Below are 11,625 nucleotides of genomic sequence, written 5' to 3' on the forward strand. Positions count from 1 at the left end.
AATAAAGCGCCACAGAAATCCGTCATATCCGCCGGCTCGCTCCGCTTCCTTAGTCGGTTTTGTCTTCACGACAAAGCGGCCGAGCAGGGGGCTGCACCTTTCGCTCACAGCACCAAAAACTGCGAAGCTCTTTCTTTTTTCTTTTTTTTCTCCTTTCCGTGGCCGCGTTTAGTATATCCGCCATGAATCGCTACCTGTTGCAGTCGTGGAACGGCTTTGTCGTGGGTACTTCTCGCAGGAGCAAGGTATAATCCACCCCTTAGAACGACGATTGCGAAACGCACAGATCGAGTAGACGAGGAGCATAGACGCGGCTTGGCGGCCATCTTGAACAGCGTCGCTCGCTGGGTCTCCCTTATCTCGCCAAGACTCGTTCTCGCGAGAGACACGCTAGCACGCCGCGCTACGCCCCTCGCTATTTTGGCCCGCTAGAGCGCCTCCGCTAGCCTCTGCAGCTCCGCAATGTTTCCGCTAGCAGCGCGCATGCGCAGTAGCGTCGTCGCTCTAGCGTATAGCGTAGCGGGAGGGCCAAAACGATCTACTAAAACTCTCTATTGCTAAATTCCCCGCTAATTTTAGCGTGAAATTTTCATAAATTTAGCGAGAAACCTAGCAAACATTTTCCGGTAAATGGGAGGGGAGCAGAAAAGGAAGAGGGGAGGGTAAGGAGGGGTAAATCCCCCTCCTCCTGAAGAGCTGCGCCCTAACTCGGCATTACAGAGAAGTGTAAACGTCCTTCATTTTTCGTTATTTCTGTAAATATCATGTTCTGGAAAATTCGAGAACCCTGTAGCTTATTCCAGGTTAGAATGTTCTACGTGCCGAACCTTCTACGCCGATTTTTCTAGAAGCCCAGGCGTCTACATTAGGAGCTTCGCGTGGCGAGCCGGGGTCAGTCTCACCCCAGCGCTCGACCTATTTACTTATATCAAAATACTGCCGATCCCTTAGGAATCTTAGCAGGAAGGAGCACACAAAATTAAGTGCACACTCGTGCACATTTCATCACATCTACAACAGAAAAATGCAAGTAATGTGCACAATAAACACTGGGCTCTGAGGAACAGCAGCAATACCTTTAAAGGGGCCCTGCAATCATATTTAAGCGTCTACCTTTTTTTGCGGTTTCCACGTCTCTTAGGGTTGGGGCAAGCCAGCGGGCACGGAGAGAGTAACTAAATATCAGTGCGTCATATTTTAACCGGACGACGCGGAAACCTCCTCCACCGACGAGGGCGACCCGCGGTACCGAAAGCGCGCAAAATGTGACGTCTTTGTCCTGGGCTTGCCACTGGTCAAAGCCGCTAAGAGCTTTTTTTTTAGTCGAGATACAAAATATAAGTGTCGCGAACCGTTTCAATTATGTACGAAAGTAGTTTTTGTTCACTATTTTAGATCAGAAAAGAAATAAATGCAGTTTAGAAAGTACGGAAACGAGAAATGCCCCGTCGACATACCCGCCACCAAGCGGCAGAAAAAAACGGCGCATACTAGAAAAGGCTAGTGGGATGCGGCTACGACAAACGAGGAGCGTAGAAAGGTCCCGGATGTACGCGGCGGCGCTGTGGTCGTTTACCGGCTCAAGAATCCGACCGGTTCCGAGCGTTCCGAAGGCCTTCGGCGCGGGCCCTGGTGGCGATTTGGCCATTTGGCGGTGCGTCAGCGCGAAGTGGCTCCCGTTCTGAACCGATCTTTACCCCGTGTTTGCTGTCGTTTGTGGCCAATGAAATGTTATGCTGAATTAGTGTTTAGTCGCGCTGCAAATGCAATGCTAGCTGCCCTGGCCACCCGCTTCATACAGCCTATCCAACACGTGCTTTAGTGGCGCCCTCTCGAGCCGTCGACACGGAGTGCGGCAGCCGTGTGCGCTCGATGAGCTCACTACTCCTCCTCTAGTTCAAGGCCACTCAAGCCAGGACCTACGACGTCATGAAGGAGGTTATTTTTTGCTTGTTTTTGTAATTCTAATTTGCCTATAACTTTTAAAATAAAGCAAAATTTGAGAAAAGAAAAGTTGGATTAAGTTACTACGTTCAGTACGCTCAGGTTCAGTGCAAATTAAAACCAGTCAAAAAGTCATTGCAGGGCCCCCTTAAGAATAACGCACAAGGGTTAACGTACAGTTTTTAAGGCAAATTACACAACCACTGCTCAAACACGCGTGAACATAAAAAATGTCTCAATTAAGTCATTCATAATTACACATCATGGTGCAATCAAATATCCAACCGAGATATAAATAATGTGATGGTTTGCTGTTTCGCTGACATCGACGCCTACGACGCTAAACTTCTATTTTGTTTTGGGCACAAGTTCACCTCAATAAACATTTGGTGTCTCCAGTTGTCACTCGCTTCATCATATGCTCTTTATAACATTATCAGGTCAATGTAAGTTCTAAAAAAATCAATATTTTTGTTCCTTTTATTAGCCGTTACAATATAGCACACCCTCAATGAACCATTTCTTGAATAACGAGAACCATCTGGGTGTGTTGTCTGCGAACTATACATGCCACTGCCCATCAAAACACAATGGCATCGTGTCGTTGTATCGGTTTTTATTGCCTTTTTATGGTCCCGAATACCGATGCTTCGAAAACAGTCGACAAAAAAGGCCGATGACGCGCAAATGTAGGCGCGCTGACAATGTCGGTCGCGCGAGAGACGGTGCCCTTGGAAAATGGCAACAGCGAAAAGCAAGGCTAGGGGATAAGGATAAGGGATAAAGTTTATATTTAGAAGAAAACAATATAGAACGCGTCTAAAGAGAGATGTGCGCATGAAGGGGGTGTAGGCACGCGCTGAGGACTATTTAAATAAACTTGAATGTTATACGAAAAAAAAAGAAAAAACTAGGTTTGGAGCTCCAGGGTGTATTAACCCATAAAGTCTAGAATTGTAAGGGAATTTCAAAGCATCTGAAAAAGTCAAAACATTGTCGAGGAAATTGGCAAACAATTGGTAAAGTCGGAAAGAAAGGGCCGATGTGGATGGCGCAGTGATATCTAACAAGGAGGGAGATTGTGGCCAAGAACGGCGTGAATGGATTTTATGCTGAGTAACATTTGTCGAAGGCATCGCTATAAGCTGGCTAAGCTACAACCCGTTTTACTGGATTACACGAAAACAGCATAAGCAAAGGGTGTAACCCCACCCACTGCTTTTTATTTTTTTTTATGGTTAGGGAATTTGTTTGAAATATTCAGGAAGAACTTGAAAAAGTAAGAAAAATCAAGGAAGCAAATTGGTAGAGGCCCTGAGCTCCGAAACCACATAATATTCATGATTCTAGCTATTTATTTTTAATGTCACCTTCCATTCTTTCGCATTATTCACTGTATAGAAGAAGATAAATAAAACGCACAGTGCACTACGCTCCCCTTCTGTTTCAGTGGGTATATTATTTCGGTCAGCTCCGCAGAAATATTTCACTACCGCAAAAAGGGACAGGCATAAACAATATTGGTGAAAGTGCAAAAGGGGTTTCTGTATATTTTCCGTAAGAGCTTCGAGCAAAAAGCTTTCGATGGCATGCTAAACCGTGCACAAAACTATCATGAAAAGGCCAGAGCAGCTTTGAGGATATAAATTTATTTATAGGGTACCTCTTATGTTTAACATAAAGATGATCATCTGTTCTTTTTTCCTACCTTTATATTTGCTAATTTTTAGCTGCTTTTTTCTTGATTTTGGTTTTCTTTCAGACGCAATTGCACCCGCGTGTAGCTTTCTAATAAAAAATTATGCGGTCAGCATTTTTCAGAAATTGAATAAGGAAGGCGGTTATACCTTTGATCGGTGCCTAACCAGAAAGGCGGACTCGTGAAGTATAAATAGAATTATTTAACTTATCGGCACACCTTTTATTACCGGTTTTATTACCTTCTTGCATCAAAAGATGAAATTGTGTTCCGTCAAAAGAGCACATGATTGAATACAGGAGGTGTTATTCGGTCTACGGACGATGCTTTAAAAAAAATAAAATACATTATTTCGTTTTCACGTCGAGGTATTTATAGTTTTACACGCACGCGTTCTTGCCAATCAATCACGCCAACAATTTGACTTCAAAACCTTGCGAATTCACTTGGCAGGTGACAAGAAAAAAGCACTGCCAGCCACGTTTATCTCAAAGTCTATTAATAAATGGAACGTAATATTTCTGATTTAAATGTGTTGAAGATACATTTGAAAATCGTCTCGGGGATTGAAGAACGTATGATTTATAAACTCCTCCACTAAACTAACTAGAAAAAATAACGCCTCGTGACCTGGCGACAGGTGATTTCACGTGGCAATATGACGTGTGTATATATGACGTGTGTATATAAAAGATCAACACCTTCTAGATGAACTGCCCTGACTAACGTAATGCCATCACGTGGTATGGCATCAATTACTTCGCTAACACTGGCGGGACAATTTACCCGCTACTCTTAGCAAGGAAGAGGACGGAAGGAAAAACGGAATGATAGACATCTCGTATGAGAGGGTTCCGTAAAAATGCATTCCATGATTCAAAATGTCATAAACATTGGGTTAGATGCTGATTATGAATGCTTTCACGGCGGACGTTTAGTGCGCATTAACATTGTGTCCCTCAAAAGCAGTGTAGAGTGAAATTTTGACAGAGTTGAACAGCTTGGCTCGGGTTGGTGTGTTAAGCAATGTCGTTATTTAGTGATCAGAGATTACAAGCATGCATGTTGGCATAAGGAACGTCGCCATCGAGTCTGACTGAAGTATGTATTTATTTAATATTATTCGAGACAACGAATTCTACTCAAAAGATATTTATAAGTAGAATGATTAAAGGGAAACTGAAGCGGTTCTCTATTTGAGAAAGAACATTTCAATGGCCTTCATTCTACCTCCAGGATCAGGAATATCAAGATTGTTTTTCAATTTGGTGCACGGAGGCTTCAGAAATTAATTTTTAAAGTACCGCCGAAGCCCCTCCTTCCCGGGGCGTGACGTCACACTAGGAGCGTTCGGAATATCTGCTCTCGCGCATCTTCAGCGCCTGTCAAAGCTATGCACGCGCACTCTTGCTATTTTCAGAAAGGTCAGAAAGAGACGTCACGACTGGTGTCAGTGCGGGAAAATATACCTGGCAAGCTTGCCGTTGCACGCGCTGAACACACGAGCGACACGCGCTTGGAGGCCCGAAGATCCTAGTATGACGTCACGACTGGTCGAATGTTTTTTCGCTTTTTCTCGCTTTTAGTTGCATCTTCGGGGAAAACAAAAGCGATATTCAGATTCACGGGATAAAAATACGCCAGAATTCACCTCTAACTCGTTTTTTTCAAGAAGTGTTTCAGCTTCCCTTTAAAAAAATAATACAATCAGCAACCAGTCTGATTTCACCTTCGCTCAGTTTAAATAGATTTTCATTTCTCTAGATATGCTGGTAAAATGCATACCTGCGATAAGGTGCATCTCAACAGGTGCCACATTGTGTCAGAAGTAAAAATACGAAGCAGTTAGTTGCTATAAACCCTTCCAAAAAACACTCGACCCCAGGGGCAACAAACCGTTTTCGAGCCCAGTCATTGAGTTTGAGGCTAGACTCTCAACGGCGTCCCTCCTAACCCTAACCGAGTGGACTGTGATTTCAATAGGCACAGCCTGCGTAGGCGCAGTTTCAAACGCTGCTGGCGGCTGAATCCTCGTCTTTTCCCGCTATATTTTGTGCTTCATGGTACATGTATTTTCCCGAGGACATTGAGAAAACATTGTGCCACATTTGAAAAAAAAATTGTAAACTGTTTTTGTTGGGTACGCGCGCGACAGAACGAATTCGACTGGAATGTATAGTTCTAGTTATTTGTGTTTCTTTCTTACGATAAGGTTTGACGGCGCCGCGGGATTCTCCGTATGTGAAAGGACAAAGCTCTTTGCTGTCAAAAATGAATTGCAACAGAAGAGGGCCGAAAGGCATGCATTTTGCAAGCTCACCACAAATAACCTGTTTACCGATCGACAGGACACGGACATACAATTGAGGAAGTGGTAACATTCGAACAATATATCGTACGTACCACACGATGCAGCGTTATCCGAAAAGAATTTATTTGAGAAAGTTCTCAAATAACACAGTCACAGTCGACGACAGTCACATCTTGACGATAGGACGGAATCCAAGATGACTTCGTTTTGGGGCACGTTTCGGGGAGAGCTTCCTTTTTTCACAACCGCACCAAGGCAAAGTACAAACGACTGACCCGTTTCTCACCCCAACCCGGACAACTAGTTTTGGAGATGACTGAGGATTCTACGCGGATTATCTCTGGGAGCGGGGATGTTCGCAAAATCGCGTCGAGGGTCGTTCGACGTCCTTCACCTGCTTCGTTTCCCGTGAATGTCGAGCAGAAAAGCTTGAATGACAGGCACTTACCAGCCTTATTTCTCACAATGGAAGAATGGATAACACTAAACGGGTACGCAGCACGCATAAAAAAATTAAGTGGAAACTTTCAAGAGGGGCAAGAAAACGTCGAATGCAAAACCGCAAAACCCTAGGTAGAGAACCGCGCTGAGCGGGTCTTCACAGTCCAAGAGAGTGGCAGAAAAGTTTTAGCTGATAGAGGGCGCGAGAGTCGCACCAGCCGCATCAGCATCAGCAACATGGCGGCGGCCTAGGAGCGTTTTTTGAAAAGGTGTAAAAACTGAAAGAGACAACAGATAAAAATAAATCATACTATTGCGAGCCTTAAACTACATCGCGACGGTTTAGCCGTCATCATTTTTATCTTGTCCCTTGATGAAAAAAAGAAGATAATTGGAAGCTGATTATTTGCCGCGCGTTTAGAAACAACTAACGCGTGGCGGTGCACTTTTTAGCGCTGACTGAATGGCTCTATTGTATCGTCGCGTTGGCTGCTGCTGGACTTAACATAAAACGTAATGTAAAATTTACATGGTTAGACTGGTCTTCTGAGGGAAAACAAGTTACATAGATGCGACAATAGAATAAAGAAAAATAGTGAAGTGGAAGAGAAAGGCGGAAAGGGGGAGAGCATAGGACGGCATAAGGAATCGGCTACAATTCAATCTTATAGTCTGATCAGGTGCTTGCGAATGTTCTGTTGTTTTTGTTGCTGTTTTTTTTTTTCATCTTTTTATCGCGCTTCTAGGTGATATTTAGAAATAACTGTAAGGACCTTTTGCTTATAAAATGTAAAGCTGCGTTGAGTCTTTGTTGATTGTTGTTCCGTATATCAGTACTTAATTCCTTGGGCTTCAATATACTCACTATTTGCAGAGTCAATTTGACTTCTGCAGTTTTGCCGTTTTATTCCGATGTATCTAAACGTTTATTAGGCTCGCTACAGTGACACTGCAAGTCTACCGTTCTTTGAAATTCGGTATAATACAAAACCACGGTTCTTGCCAATTTTCGAACGACGCGAAATGGCTAATAATTTTTTTTTTAACCGAGCATAAATGAACACTTTTCTTTTTAACCTACTTTAAGGATTCTTTTATAAAGGAGCATCTTTAACGTTTACTAAGCGTCATATTTATATTTTGGGAGTATTGGCTTTTGCAAGCTCTTCTCGTCGACTTAGAACGCAATATCTTAGCTTTTCTCCAGGTTTAACAATACATGTTACGATTGGATGCGACCTCCCGAGACTCCCTGAAAGAAGATGGCTGTACAGAGGATCAGTATGTTTTGTTTGTTTACAACTTGTGCCTATTAAAAACGAACGCTGATACGGCTCCTACTGCCAGCTACACGCTTAAAGTGATCGCTCTTTCCGAGAGATGGCTCCAGCTGACGGTCACTAGAGAAATAATCACGGGAAACGGAAGCACGGGAGCGACGACTGATACCTTGTGTGAGTTATTTGTTCCTTCATTTTATTATTTGTTTTCATGCTCTTATTGGTGGAATTTAGGATTGAATGTGTCCTCAAGAAAATGTTTAAGAAAATTTATTTTGACGATTTTACTTTTTTTTTTATTTTCTTCATAATTAATGTAGCAAAATGTGTGTTTATATCAGCGTTTTAATAAATTTTATGTGAATATTAGTTTTCAAATTATCAATTGCAAGCTTGTAGCTTTTTTAAACTTTATGTAGCTTTAATTGCGGCTATTTAGTCAAGTATTCAAAAACCTTAATATTCAAATCCAAAAACAAATGAGGCCGTTAATTATTTAAAGTATACCTAAATATATTAAAAAAAGCAACGCCAACATTAGCATAGGCTCGTTTTAAATTTTTGAACACTCTTTCGGCTAATCTAATATTTTTATCATAGTCGTTCGTTTTCGTTTTTATCGTCGCCGTATCTCATTTTATTTGGAATGCCTGATTTATCTGCCCTTTCAAGCTTCAGATAATCGTAAATGTCGTTTTGACGAGTGATATACTTCCCCTAATTAGTGAAGTTTCCAACTCATCATAGCTAAACAAGAAGATAGTTAAACGAAACTTTCTTTTACGTACACTTTGGTGGCCGAGTATAAAACATCCTATGTGACACAGTGGGTCATATCTGCAACACAAGATGAATACAGAAAGAAATACAACTTGCCCATGTGCGATGCAGTATGAGCGCGAAATTACGAGCCTTGTATTGGACAGCGTCATTCAAATCAAGCTCACTGTTTTTTTTTTTGTTGTTTCTTTTTTTTTTTTGCAGCTAATAATCTAGGGGACGTTAGGAATCTCTGGTTCTTGTTTTTCTTTTTATTATAGCAGGCGAAAGCACACAGGAAACGACTGCGATCATTTAACTCTTACCAAGTGAATATTGAGTTTAAAAAGTATTTATTTTTCACGCATACTCAAATATAAATGAAACGTTTAAGGATGAACCAATTCTTAAAGTAAGGAGCTAGGTATAATGAGAAGTTTTTTCGTGTGTATATATTCTAATCCTGCTTTTGATGTGTGTCACATAATGTTATCTGATGTTTCAATTCTTGTTAGGCTCTACTTAGCATTAAACGTCCTTAAGTTCATCTTTGCAATATACATGATAAAGAAAGCTGTATATAACGTTCTGGAGTGTGGAGATTTACTGAGAAATTTTAAATTGTACTTTTTTATATATGCACGTGTCTTAATCTTGATGTGGTCAATTAGTTCCAAACATTATCGTTTTTAAAAAAAAACTGCATTCTCCGAAAAAAAATATTAAGTTTTTGACTGTTTTCATGACATTATCGTTTTTCACTTTTGTAAGTTAGTTCATTTATTTTAAAATATGTATTTTAATATATATTTACAGAGCATTTTATCAAATACATATTTTCGTGACGAACCCGCAGCAACACAAATAAAATATCGACTGTTATTATTGATACGGCTACATATTTTTTTCTACTTTATGGCCCCGTTTTGAGTGAAGGCTATAATAATATTTATTATTATAACGAAGTTCGCCCTCATAGTCGTCTGCCACTTATCTTTTATAAAAATATATATATATATATATTTTGCATATTCCCATCTCTTGGAAGGGATTATCGCAGAACAAACAAATTGATACCGTTTTTTAGCAAGTTTTTTTTTTCGTGAAGTGATAATTTGTTTCGAAACAGCGAATATAAATGGCCTGAATATAAGTGTGTTCAATATGGGCGCTAGAGATATTTCACTCATTTTGCCTTTCTGTACAGAGACCAGTCTATGCCGTAAACGATCCCCTCCCGGAATCTGAGCAATCGCATCTTTCACGGTTTGTTTGTTAATGTCACAGCAACAATCTTGAATAAAAAATGCAGTAGAGTCAATATACTTTATTATGCTGTAACAGCTAGCAAACATACTTTCAAATGGAGTCTTTATCTGGAGCAGGTCACCGCAAAGAGAAAATTAACCTAAGCCCACATAAGCATTTTACACCATTATATTGCTAATATACTGGCAGCATCACTGTCGAAATTCCGGTGAACGAAATGCATATCACAAATCCACAAAGCAAATAAAACGCAGGTAAAATGTGTGAAGTACTAACAAGTTAAAACATTCTTGAAAATAGATCTCACCTTTTAAATGACCTGCCGCAACATTGCAACTCCATGAAAGTAAGGCCGCTGCACACAAAATTGCATCCTTAAGAATCAAATCCAAACGCAAGCCGCCAACAACATCAACGAAGACTTGCCCGACGAGCTTCGAATGCCGACGACGAGAACGTGACCAACCACTCCAATTGTCAGTGTCATCACAGATACAACCACCACTTCACAGCGCAGTCCGATTCATAATCTACTCTCTGACATGTCTTGGTGTCGTATCACTATCGGTATTATTCGTCCAGAGATATTGCGGAGGGAAACTAAAATAACCAAAAACAGGTAATCATTCCGCCACACTACCGAGCTACAACCGTAAAACCAAGTGTTTAACAGAATATCGAAAGTACAACTCTGAAAGTTTGTGTTCGTCTGATTCCCACCTCAAAGCTGCATAGTCGGGAAAGATAATACATAGAGTTGACAAAATATTTTCGTAGATTCAATTAGTAACACCATCTTCCTAGCAGTGCCCGAACAAAAATACATAATCGCGTAAGCATGGCAGATTGTTCTTAGTGTCAAGCGCTAGTAGAGATGGCGAGATGTTAATCCACTTTGCAGCTTCAGCAAATATCCTGGCGTACCGCACACAGTTCCAAAGAACTGAGCTGGTGGGTGGTAGGAGCACTCCTGACAGCGCTGAACTGAGAAAGGGCAGCAGTCGCCTGCCCCTTTCCCTTCACACTATGGCGGGAGCATCGACCGGGAAGACGGCCTGTGCTGCCACCTATGCCCAAACTGTCGAACTCTCGGCGCGCAAAAGCGCTCTTCTTTGCGAGATTGAAAAAAATCTTTACAACTGGCGTTGCCGCAGCATCATAATAGTGTTATGTTATTTTAAATACATGCAAAACCTTCTCAAACATTTTTTTCAAAGCCACATAGCAAAGAAACGTGAGGGGAATTATTAACTAGAGTAGAGTTGTGATCTTTAATATATAGGAATCACCACTTATAATTTTTACACGTAGCTCAAGGAAAGACCTGGTGCAAGAAAAAAAGTTTAAAATGTGCCTCAAAACGGGTACAAGGAGATAGCGACGAGCCTTCACAATAAAACCAGGTGTGCCATAAATTTTTGTAGACGTATTAGTCTTAAGTTTATTTGTGTCTTCTGAAAGTTATATATCGCCAAAAGTAAACGAAAGAGAAATATTAGTGTACGGAAAACCAAAGGTTATTCAGCCGCTATACTTTTAGAAAAGTAAAAAGTAAAAAAAAAAGAGAAACGATTTCCAATTTTTTTTTGGCAAACAATGAAAAAATATGGCATCTCGAAGGCAAACATTTTTCTTTTATTTAGACTATGTTCGACCCTATTTACAAATGTATAGTGTAGTTTTGCATATTAAGCTGTTACACTATTACAATATATACGAAACTTTTAATTCTGAGTTTGAAGCTCTGTTTTTTCATGCGATGGAAGTGCATTTATTTTTTGTGGAACATTTTTACGTCTTTCGAAAACCAACTCGGATAATGGAAGGAGCGTGCCAGTCCTTTCGTAACAAATAGCTCCAATGCATCGTTAACCGCAGAGGTCAAATTATTCGTTGACGAGTCGACCGTGTTAAATTTAAAA

Source organism: Ixodes scapularis, unplaced genomic scaffold, assembly GCF_016920785.2.
Source record: "Ixodes scapularis isolate PalLabHiFi unplaced genomic scaffold, ASM1692078v2 PGA_scaffold5__190_contigs__length_132052651, whole genome shotgun sequence".
Lineage (NCBI taxonomy): Eukaryota > Metazoa > Arthropoda > Arachnida > Ixodida > Ixodidae > Ixodes > Ixodes scapularis.